At 38.2% G+C, this 12,691-nt stretch overlaps 1 protein-coding gene and 1 non-coding gene across 2 annotated transcripts in view; one reads left to right on the plus strand and one right to left on the minus strand.

Moving 5' to 3' along the window:
* IL18 (interleukin 18) overlaps positions 1-12,578 on the minus strand; it is a 32,978-nt gene extending 20,400 nt beyond the window's left edge. Inside the window, exon 1 of the mRNA XM_004481163.4 lies at positions 12,376-12,578. The gene's annotated coding sequence lies outside the window, so the exon portion shown is untranslated. The remainder of the gene's footprint in view (positions 1-12,375) is intronic.
* Positions 5,330-5,436, plus strand: LOC111761313 (U6 spliceosomal RNA). The gene has a single exon (XR_002794713.1). It is a non-coding gene; the product is annotated as a U6 spliceosomal RNA (small nuclear RNA).
* Positions 12,579-12,691: the final 113 nt, after the last annotated feature.

Consider the following 12,691-nt stretch of genomic DNA (forward strand, 5'->3'; position numbering starts at 1 on the left):
AGGCCCTGATTTTGAACCCTGGACCTCCTAAGTGGTAGGCGGACACACTATCAGTTGAGCCAAATCCACTTCCCTATAGTAATATATTAATAATCATCCACTAAGGGCAGGAAAAAAAGGAAATATACTAAGTGAAAGGAACTAGACAAACGGTACTACATACTATTTGACTCCATTTGTACTAAATATAAATATATTAGGGAGATGGAAACAGAATAGCAGTTGTGTATGGCAGGGGGAAGCATAGATGATATTGAGAGGTGACTATTAAAGGGTAGAACTTTTAAAAAAATTATTACTGAAATATAAAAATGTATTAATAATGATTGAAATGATGAATGCACAACCATGTGCTTATACCAAATACCACTGAGTGTACACTTTGGATAGACTGTATCCTTTATTAATACATATCAATAAAATTGATTTTGAAAAATTGAAAAAGAAACTAGAGAATAATCTAGGGTATATATAACATACTGATTTTGGTGGTGGATGAAGATTGTGGTTAATAATATAAATATAAGAATGCTCTTCTTTTACAAAGTCTAAGAGTATGGAGATACATGGGAAAATTAAAACTACAATACTTATGGATTATAGTTAACAGTAATATTGTAATTTTTGCAGCAATGACAAGAAGATATATATTTTTCAATACTAAGGGACAATAGGGGGGTATAAGAGGGTATGGGAATTTTCCTTTTGGAATAATGAAAACATTCTAAAATTGACTGAGGTGTGTACAACTCTGCAATGAAAATGAGAGCCACTGAATATACACTTTGAATGGATTGTACAAAGCATGTTAACTGCACAGGAATCCAGTGGTGGGTGACGGACTGTGGTTAACAGGACAAACACGAGAATGTTTTCTCTTGAACAATAACAAATATATAAAACTAATATAGGGTGTTAATAATTGGATGGATTGGGGGAAAATACACCAAACGGAAGATATGGACAATAGCAGTAATATATATATATTTTAAACAAATCAATTTTATTGATACATATTAATAAAGCAAACTATCCATCCAAAGTATACAATCAATGGTATTTGGTACAATCACATAGTTGTGCATTTATCATTTCAATCATTATTAGAGCATTTTCTTTATTTCAATAATAATAATAATAAACAAAAAACATACAAACAAAATTCTTCACCTCTGTATCTCTCTATGTACAGCTTCCCCTGCTGTACATAGCTGCTATTTCTGGCTATTCTTGCTTATTTATTTATTTATTTAAAAGCAGTTTTATTTAGATATATGCACATACCATACAGTTATTCAAAGTATATAATCAGTGGCTTTTAGTATAATCACAATGTTGTGCATTCATCACCACAAAAAATTTTAGAACAATTTCATTACTCTAAAAAGAAAAATTCCACAAAGTAGTAATATATATATTTTTTAAAGATGCATTTATTTATTTTCCCCCCATCCTCTCCCCCCACCCTGCTGTTTTTGCTGCTGTATCCATTCGCTGTGTGATCTTCTGTATCTATTTCTCTTTTGGTCTTCTCATTTTTTTCTCCTCTAGGATTCACTGGGATTCGATCCTGGGGACCTCTGATGTGGAGAGAGGTTCCCTATTAGCTGCACCACCTCAGTTTCTGCTGTGTTTCACCTTGACTTTCCCTTTCATCTCTCTTTTGTTGCATCATCATCTTGCTGTGTGACTCACTTGTGCGGGCACTGGCTCACCATGCAGGCACTCAGCTCACCACATGGGCACTGGCTCGCCATTCAGGTGCGCTTTCTCTTCTTCTTTTTCACCAGGAGGCCCTGGGGATCGAACCGGGTTCTGCCATATGGTAGGTGGAAGCCCTATCACTTGAGCCACATCTGCTTCACAGTAGTAATATTTTGATGATGCTCTTTCATAGTCTGTAACAAATGTTTCACAGCAAATAACGGTGGTGGTGGTGGTGAGATGTATGGGAGCCTTGTATAATGATATGCATGTTTGTTTTGTAAATTCACATATTTTACTATACATGTATTGTTTATGTATGTTCTTGTATGATACTTCAATAAAATTTTATTTAAAAAAGAGAAAAAACATAAAAGAATGGATAAACAAAATGTACTATATGAATACAATGGAATAATATTCAGTTGTAAAAAGGAATGAATTTTTGATACATTCTACAACATGGATGGACCTTGAAGACATCATTTTGAGTGATAAGCCAGACACAAGAAGACAAATACTGTATGATGTTATTTATATGAAATAATTAGAATATGCAAACTCATAGAGTTAAAAACTAGAATACTGGTTACCAGATGCTGTGGTGGGGGTGGGGAATGGGGAATTAATGCTTAATTAGTAGAGTTTCTGTTTGTGGTGATTGAAAAGTTTCAGTATTGGATTGTGATGATGGCTGCATAACATTGTGAATTTAATTAATACCACTGAATTATATACTTGAAAGTGGTTAAAATGGGAGTTTTTAGGTTTTATATCTTATCAGAATAAAAAAAAAAAAACCCATAGAACTGTACAATGAAAAGAGTGAAACCAGAGGTAAACTATGGACTAGGACTAATAATATAACAATATTATTTAGTTAGTTATAACAAAGGTACCACACTAAAGCAAAAATGTTAATAGCGGGGAAAACTCTGTAGGGGGAGGGTTTGTGGGAATCATACTTTTTGTATGATTTTTCTGTTAAAAAATGATCTGGGGAAACGGATGTGGCTCAAACAATTGGGTTCCTGTCTACCATATAGGAGATCCAGGATTTGAAGCCCAGGGCCTCCTGGTGAGGGCAAGCAGGCCCACACAGAGTGCCAGCCCACATGGGAATGTGGCTTTGCGCAGGAGTGCTGGCTGATGTGGAGAGCAGCAAGGTGATGCAACGAAAGACACAGAGGAGAGAAAATAAGAGAAGACGTAGCAAAACAGGGAACTGAGGTGGTGCCAGAGAGTAATAGCCTCTCTCCCACTCCAGAAGGTTCCAGGCTGGGTTCCCAGAGCTGCCTAATGAGAAAACAAGCAGACACAGAAGAACATATAGTGAATGGACAGAACAGACAATGGGGGGAATGAGGGTGGGGGGTTGAAATAAATAAAACAAATCTTTTTTTAAAAAATCATCTGTATAATTTTAAAAAAGCATTCTGCCTATTTAACAGTTTAGGTTCAGTTCCTTACATACATCCAGATGTGTAATTATCAAATTTCTGTGACTATATAATATAAACACACATGTATACAATTCTTTTAGAATTATTTCCTAATTTTTTACAAGGGTGGCATGGGGGAGATCTGAGGGAAAAAATGTAATAAAGCAAAGGATGAAAATGCTGCTGAGATAAACTAAAATTTACTAAAAACCAACTTTAAGACTGAAAAACAGAACTATTATGACTAGATGGAGGTCTTGAGGGTTTCTTTATTCATCTCTATGGCTTTATTGCCTAATTTTTTTTAAGGAGGTACTGGGGATTGAACCCAGGACCTTGTACATGGGAAGTGGGCACTCAACCACTAAGCTACACCGACTGCCCAAGGAGAGTTGGTTTTTTCATTTGTCTGTTTTTAGGAGGTACCAGAGATGGAACCGAGGACCTTGTACATGGGAAGCAGGCACTCAACCACTCGAGCCTCATCCATTCCCCTTCATTGCCTATTATGAGTGTTAGAATGCATCTGTTAATGACTGCATAAACCAAGAAGACTGACATTTGTCAACCTGAGAGCAACTTGATGAGTTGAGTAATTATCAACTGGTGAAAGTAATGGTTAGGGATGGTTTTCTCTACAAACTTGAAGATTGTGTAATGTACACATTTATGAAACTAATTCACTTGCAAAGTACCAAGTATTATGGACAGGAATTGCATTACTAGTATACAGTGAGTGAATGGGTGTAAAGAGTTACCTTAAAAAATAATAGTACTATAGAGTGGGTGTAGCTGAGTGGTTGAGCGCCTGCTTTATATGTACAAGGTCCATGTATGTCTTTAAAAAAAAGTACTTAAAAACTAAGGAAAAAAATATTATTATACAATATTTAAATTTATTCGTCAATTCTTTATTGAGGATCCACTGTACCAGGCATGGGGCCAGTTGCTGGCAATACACATGAGTGTGACTCAACTCCTTCCCTCCAGTTTCTTAGAGTCTAGTTGGAGAGAGAAATACCTAATTTACAAAACAGTATAACGAAAGCTGGAATAGCCAGGTCTTTGTCTACCTGGTGGTGTTGGAGAAGGCTTCTTAGAGGAAGTGATGACTGTGCTGCCTTGAAGGAGAGGCAGACATTTTTGAGGTCAGGGAAAGAGCATTCCAGACACAGAGACTAGGTAGGCAAAGGCCAGAAGCAAGGAGGCTGTGAGAACATGGCTTGCTTAGGGCCTCACAATTTTTACCTTAAGTAGTGAAAATATTGTCACATTTTCAGGAAGAATGCATTTCTGAAGATTTTACATAATTCAATTTTAACTTTTCCTTGGGAATAAATAAAAGATATGTAAGGAGATATTCTTGGAGTGCATAAATCTACAAAAATCTCCTTCCTTCCTCCCTCCCTCCCTCCCTCCCTTCCCTTCCCTCTCTCTTTCAACTTTCTCAGCATTATTACTAATGTTTTACAGAGTGCTCTTGTAGCAGTTTGATTTGGTTATGAATTCCAAAAACAGATATTGGATTACGCTTGTAATCTGATCTGTACCTGGGCATGACTGAGTTATGATTGGGACATTGAGTCCCCACCCACCAAGGGGTGGGGACTCACAGATAAAAGGCATGTCAAAGAACAGAGTTGAGGGCTTTTAATGTTGGGTTTTGATTTTGGAGTCTGAAGCTGAAGACTTAAGCTGGAGCCCCGGGAAGTCAGCATGCAGAGGAAAGAGAAGCCAGCCCCAGGAGGTAGGAACCTTGAACCCAGAGTAAAGCAAGCCCCAGGAATGTAAGAACCCAGGAAGCCAGAACCCTCGCAGGTGTTGGCAGCCATCTTGCTCCAAATAGACTTTGGTGAGAGAAGTAACTTATGCTTTATGGCCTGGTTTCTGTAAGCTCCTACCCCAAATATAAAACCCTTTATAAAAACTGATGAATTTCTGGTATTTTGCATCAGAACTCCTTTGGCTGACTAATACAAAATTTGGTACCAAGGAGTGGGGCAGTCAGTGCTTTTGCAATTACCAAAATGCTGGAACAGTTTTATAAATGAGTAAGGGGTATTTTTTGGAGGAATTGTGAGATGCTTGGAAGAAAAGACTTACAGTGCTTTGAAGAGACTGTAATATGATAGCAATATGGATGCTAAAGAGACTTATTATGATGCCTTAGAAGTAAATGATGGGTGCTCACTTTGGCAGGACTTATACTAAAATTGGAATGATACAGAGAAGATTAGCATGGCCCCTGCACAAGGATGACATGCAAATTCGTGAAGAAGTAAATGATGTAACTATTATTGGAAAGTGGAGGAAAGGCAATCCATGTTCTAAAGTTGCAGAGAACTTAGCAAGATTAAATCCTGGTGTTTTATGGAAAGCAGAAATTGAAAATGGCGAGCCTGTGCATTTAGCTGAAGAAATTTCCAAAGTAAACTCTGAGAATGCAGATTGGCTTCTCCTTGCAGCTTATAGCAAAATGCTAAACAAGTGAGATAAGCTGAGAACTGAATTGTTGGACACAAAGAAAAACTGATTCTGAAAATTCCAAGCCTCTGGAAATTAGGCTCCCACATGAAAGTGCCCCATTGGAGGACTTAACTAAACTTGGAACTTGTAAATCAGGATGGAAGATGCAATTATGTTGGAAAGACTTGTGGAAAGTCTTACTGTTTGATGGCTTGGACCCCTGCTTCATGCATGCTAAACCAACAAGGTTTTTGAGAGAGCTGTATGAACAAAACCACTGTCAGCCTGGAATAAAAAGGACATGGAAAGGAGAGATTGAAGGAGAAACAGCTTTAAGTGGAAAACCATGGAAGCTGAGCTCTGGAATTAGGACATCACCTTGGGTCAAGAGAGGAACCCCACCCCTATGTACAGAGAGGGTGAGTTTGCCCCAGCAATTGAAGAGGGTGGATGTTCCTGCCTGATGTTCTGGGAGAGTTTTGCTGCCCCAGGGTACAGAGAGGGTGGAGCACACTCCCCAAGGATTAGGATGGTTAAGCTCAACACCCCACACGTTTGAGAGGGGTGGACCTGTTCCCCAAAGGTTAGGGAAGGCCAGGTGGTCAACTCATTGCTCTGAGAGGGTTGAGCCTGTATGCCAAAGGTTAGGGGGAATGTTGTCTTCACATCACTGTACTAGGGGGGTTAAGACTCTAACCCAAAGATTGGATGAGGTGTGGCAATCACTCCAACACTCTTGGAGGGAGAGGTTTGGAGATTGGTTGACACCTAGATTTTTGATAAGGGTGGAACCAAGAAAATGGCTGTTGAGCAAGCCAATGGAAAGGGTGGGTCCCCATATGGCCCCAAGAAACCATCTTCTTAAGAATGACTCTCAGACTTTGAAATTGAATGAAGGATGCCCTGCAGGTTTACTGAACTGTAGAGGACCTGTTACTCATGTTTCTCTCCCAATTTCTCCTTATTATAATGAAAATGTTTATCCTATGTCTGTCTATTTGTGTATTGGAAACAGATAAATTGTTTTGTAGGTTTCAGAGGTCTATAGCAGATAGGACTTTGCCCCAAGACAAACTGTATTTCTTTAAATTGACTGTGATATGATTTAATACTTGCATTTTTACTGATTTAAGGTTTTTTATATTATAATGTCTTTTTGGAATTGTGAGGGTGGAGTGTAGCAGTTTGATATGGTTATGAATTCCAAAAATAGATATTAATCGGATCTGTACCTGGGCATGACTGAGTTATGATTAGGGTGTTGAGCTTCCACCCAACAAGGAGTGGGGACTCACAGATATAAGGCATGATGAAGAACAGAGTTGGGGGTTTCTGATGTTAGATTTTTGAGATTGGTGTTTGATGCTGAAGACTTAAGCTGGACCTCCGGGAAGTCAGCATGCAGAGGAAAGAGAAGCCAGCCCCAGGAAGTAGGAACCTTGAACCCAGAGTAAAGCAAGCCCCAGGAACGTAAGAACCCAGGAAGCCTGAACCCTCGCAGGCGTTGGCAGCCATCTTGCTCCAAATAGACTTTGGTGAGGGAAGTAACTTATGCTTATGGCCTGGTTTCTGTAAGCTCCTACTCCAAATAAATACCCTTTATAAAAACACCAATTTCTGGTATTTTGTATCAGTATCCCTTTGGCTGACTAATAGAGATCTCTTCACATAGCCTATCATGGTGGCACTTTGGCTTTTTTCATATTTAATTTGCATTTAACTTCTGTTTCAAACTCATTTATTTGGGGTTGTTTTTTAAGGAGAAACAGAAACAATATTCATAACTCTTTCCTATCATTGCTATCAGATATAGAAATATTTCAAATTATAATAGCCCAACATATTATACAGCAAGAAAAAGAATGAGATAACAGCACAATAGCCTGTATATCTCAAGAACTTCTGAGATATTTAAAGAATAGCCTAGCTTACATAATACTGACATGGTAGCAGGTAATTCTACCAGGTGTGAAAGACACTTCCATGTGGCAATAGTGCAAACAATTTACAACTTACTTGATCTGCCAGCTTTGAAACTATTCCATTCTAGATAAACTTTTTAATTTGGAGGAATCCACATTATTTCCATTTTTGCCTATAAAGTGAAATTATTATTTTTATATTACATTAATTTCATTTTGCCCAATTTACTTCACATAAAACGCAAATTTCAACACAGTTCAGTTTGTCGAAAGCTTGTAAAGGAGAATTAGACTATAGAGGCCTTATTTATTCAGCTAAGGAGTTTGAACTTTTTTCCTGACAAAAAAAGTGACCATCTAAATTCCTGTTTTTAAACACTCTGGCAGCATTGTAGGATTAGGTGGGGGCATGATTGGACAGAGCTCAGAAAACAACTTCAAAAGCAACTTTAACAGTTAAGGTAAGAGTTGAGGAGGCTATACAAGAAGGCAATGGTAGTGGGGACAAAGGGAAGACAATGGGCTCAAGAGAAACTAAACCAACAGGATTTAAAAAGTGACTGTTTGCAGGTCAAATGGAAGAAGGATGAATTGCAGATGACTCCAAAGTTTCTGGCTTGGGTCATTTGTTGAATGGTGACCCCATTAACTAAGAAAAAAAAAAGAAAAATCAGGGTTGATTGGAGAATGATTATTTCAGTTATGCAAATCTAAGAGCTGTGCCACAGAAGCCAAAGAAGAAAGGAATTTCAGGGAGAGGCTGCTTGAAATCAGATGCTGCAGAGCCTCTAATTAAGATACAAGCTGGTAATTATTTACTGAATGAGGCAATTGGAAAGTTTTGGTGTCCTTTGAAAAGTTTGGGAAAAGTGGAGATAGCATAAGACAGTTTGCCAAAGATCGAGGACAGAATGGGTTGGGAGCAAGTAAAGACAGTGAACATAAACTTTCTTTTAGGAAGTTTGGGTATGAAAAAAGAGAGAGGATGGTAGTTACTGGTAAATACATAACTTGCAAATTTCAATATCTAGCTCCAGATCCTTAGTTCAACTTGTAAAATATCCCGATTAATTACAGACTGAAACCTGAGTGTCCTCTGTCTTACATTTGTCAGATGGCGCTGGGAAACTGCATCTCTTTTATGCTATGTTATCTTGCTGTGCCAGCTCTCCGTGTATGCAGCACCACTCCTGGGCGGGCTGTGCTTTTTTCAGGCAGGGTAGTTTTCCTTGCGGGGCGCACTTGTGTATGGGCCACCCCTACGCAGGGGCGCCCCTGCATGGCAGGGTACTCCTTGCATGCGGCAGCACTGTGTATGGGCCAGCTTACCTCACAGGTCAGGAGGTCCTGGGTATCAAACCCTGGACCCTCCGTATGGTAGGGGGATGCTCTATCATTTGAGCCATGTCCCCTTCCCAAGCCATCATTACTTCTGACATCTATTTTAATAGTCCTCTACTTGATTTTCTTGATTCTAGTCTGTCCCCACCTCCATCCTGTTGCAAGAGTTATTCTCTGCAAGGCTGGAACTTGTCTTTGCTTGCCGAAGTCTTCTTCATCCTTTAAGTCCCAGCTCAAACATCTCCTCTAGGAAAACTTCCCTGACTCCTCCATCCCTAGCCAAACAGTCTCTCCTAGTTCTCCAGCCCACCACCCACTCCCAGCCACTTTGTGCAAAGTTAATATGCATGAAATAGTTCTTACTACACTGAATTACAATTGGAGTGCAATTTTTGAGACAATAAGTTATCTTTTTAAAAAAAATCCTCAGCATTTGGAAAGAGTTTATTTGATTGTAAATAAATGTTTGTTAATGTTTGTTAAATGAATAAATGCTTGCTATGGTAAAAACTGTCTTCACATCAGTGTATAAAGGGACTTGTAGAATTTTTTTCTGTCTTAAAACTTTCCCAACATTTTAATGTCAAGAAGAGAAAGAAAAGGAGGGGTATTTGGAAACAGATTTTTAAAAATAGAATAATTTTTCTAAAACCCTTCCTCTTTCTTTTTTCCCCAATATTTTCTTTATTTCATGTGAGTATTTAATTTGAATCTTCATTTGTTTTATTTTCCTCCCACTCTTGTTGTTAGGTCTCAGCACATCTATGATTACAAGTGTTGTATTCTCTCTTTGTGTCTCCTCACTCCCAATTTTCCTCTTCACCCTTCTTATCCATGTTCCTTTGCTTTCTTCACTCTAATCTACAAATCATAAATAATGATTCACACTGGAAAACAATGCTTTGAGTATTTGATCTAAGATTCTCAGACCAATGTCTTTTTTTCAAAGTAATAAGAAACCTCAGGAAAGACTTTCTCAGGAGTATGCAGCACATACTGGTTCTCCAAAATGAACAAAAAAGTGTTTTTTATACAAGCCTTTGGAAACTAGCCCAAGGCTGATGGAGGATATATATCATGATGGAAATTAGCCACAGGAGCTCCAATCCTGTCTTGGCAAGTCCACTTAATTCTAAGGATCTCCATTTACTTATTTGTACAATGAAGAAATTGGGTGAATCACTCTTGAAGTTCTTTTCCAGCTCCAGCTTTCTGAGATTCTAGATTCTAGTTCAAGTTGCAAATATCATAGTGACCACTACTTCATATTTCCAAGACAACAAATATTTATTTAATATTTATTATATAGCCAGCCTTGTTAAGACACTAGGAGTCGAAGAACATACTATTACATTAAATGTTAAAATGCCTTGAACTTGAAAAGCAACTATGATTATATCTGTCCTTACACAACTCTGTGGAAAAGTGTGAGATAAAATCAGGAGGCATACATAAAATCAGGTAGTGATCCTGACAGCATCAAGATCAAAATCAAATTCTTCAATTCTATAACTCATTTTGTCCATGAAAACCTTGCAATTTTATGTGTGTATGTCTAAAAGGGAGTAAACGCAGAAGAAGACTCACAGATTAAATAAATAGTTTCTGCTGTAGTCCCCAGTGGTTGCTATTGAATTAGGCAAGTTAATGAAACCTGGGAAAATGGTGCTGGTGCTGGCTGGATGCTACTCAGGATGCAAAGTCGCCATAGTGAAAAACGTTGAGGATGGCACCTCAGACTGTCCTGACAGCCACTGGAATCGACCAGTATCCCTGCAGAGTGACGGCTACATGGGCAAGAAGAAAACTGCCAAGAGGTCATAGATCAGTCTTTCATGAAAGTTTATAACTACAATCACCTCAAGTCCACAAGGTGCTTTGTGGAGATCCACTTAAACAAAACTGTTGTCAACAAGGATGTCCTCAAAGAACCTTCTCTTAAACTCAAGGCCCAGTGCAAGTTCGAAGAGAGGTACAAGATGCAAAAATAAGTGGTTCTTCCAGAAGCTGCAGTTTTCGATATTTGTTGTTTTAATCATTAAAAATGCAAAAAAAAAAGTTAATGGTAAAGGATATATTTAATCAAGTGCTAAATACAGACTTAAGTACTATAATATTTTTGAGAAGCAAAAGTCCAAAATGGAACAGATATAGTTGGCTTGGCCTTGTGTGGAAAACAGAGTTGAATTTAAACTTAAGTGATGCTTAAGATTTTACATAAATAAAGAAGGGCGTGGTTAAGATTTGGTGGATGAAAAAGGGCATGGAAGAGCATTTAATTGATAAAACAATGTTGCATGTAGAGGGAGTGGACTGAAATGGAGCCATTTTTTTTGGACTGTGGTGAAAGAGTCCTGCTGGGAAGAAGTGATCAAAAGGTAAATGTAGTTAGGTTATGGAGGGCTTGGAAAGTCAAGTAGAAGAGTGTGAATTTAGTCTCACAGGCACAGGAAAACACTGCAGCTTACTGAGCTGGCAAGTGCATTACATGAGACTAGAGACAGGCTATGAAACTACTGTAACAATTCACATGATAGGAATATTATGAACAAGTCAGATAAAAAAAATATTTTGAAAGAAGTTCGGAAACTTGAAATAGTTGTAGGTAGGCAACAAGAAAAGAGGAATTTAAGGTTGTTTCTAATTTTTATTATTCATACTTCAAAACATAATTATTCAGCTCTTTCCTTATTTAGAAATAAAATTTTCCTTCCAAAGTTTGTAGCCCAGGCCAAGGGCATAGATGCCGATCCCTTCAAGCTTATAAATCTTTGGCAAACATAAAACAAAACAATTGATTCAGACTGAGACTCCTTTTTGGAGAAGCTTAATTATTTTATCACTGTAAAGCAGCCATTCTCAGGGTGTCCAAGAGGTCAAAATGATTTTCATAATAATTCTAAGATGTTGTTTGGCTGTTTCACTCTCGTTCTCTTATGAGTGTACAATGGAGTTGGCTACATGAAGTGTAATAGTGCGAAAGAAAATGCAGAAGTAGATGTGAGAATCCAACTTTCTTCTATTAAGCCAGACATTAAAGAGATTTGTAAAAATAAAAATGCCACTCGTCATACTAGATTTTTGAAAAAACAGTTATTTATATTAACATGTGATGTATATATTATTTTTATTTTTAAATGAATGGATAGATTTTTCAAACTTAGTTTTAATTTCTAACAGTAAATTACTGTAATACACTAAATAAGCTAGGTCAACAAAAATTCTTTGGAGTTCCTCAAAAATTTTTAAGAATGTAAAGAGATCTTGAACAAAAAGTTTGAGAACCTCTGCTCTAAAGTGATACTCACCAATAGTTGATAAAAAAGAGAAATAAAATTTCTACTGACTTTGTTTATGTTCCTTACGTTGTTCCCTACTTTCCAACTTTCAGCCATAGTGACATCAGAGGACTTAAAATTCCTCTAAATCGCTTTTCTAGCTTACTTACCTTCAATCGCCATGCCCAGGTTTTCAAATACAGAGGAAATGATATTTCTTACCGGTGCTCAAGAGTTTCCCACGAGAGGAAGTGATCTAGAAGGCTTGCGGTCCCTTTCCTTTTCCTGAGGCTTTGTAGATCGTAGAAGGTGCCAGCTGCTTCACACGCCCAAGCAGGCAGCCAGGAAAGCAGAAAGCACTGGAAAACACAATTCGAGGCTGCTCGTCCGTCAGCTCACAGCAGCTGTCTGGGAGGAAAGGCGTGAGTCGAGGGGAGGAGGGTCGAGGGGCGGAGACTGCTGCCGGCACGCCTACCACCAGCCTGCAAAGGTGGGCTCCTCAACAGAACAGGCCACGAAGTGTTAGAGAACACGGGCG

The sequence above is a fragment of the Dasypus novemcinctus genome, chromosome 27 (assembly GCF_030445035.2).
Source record: "Dasypus novemcinctus isolate mDasNov1 chromosome 27, mDasNov1.1.hap2, whole genome shotgun sequence".
In the NCBI taxonomy this organism is placed as follows: Eukaryota; Metazoa; Chordata; class Mammalia; order Cingulata; family Dasypodidae; genus Dasypus; species Dasypus novemcinctus.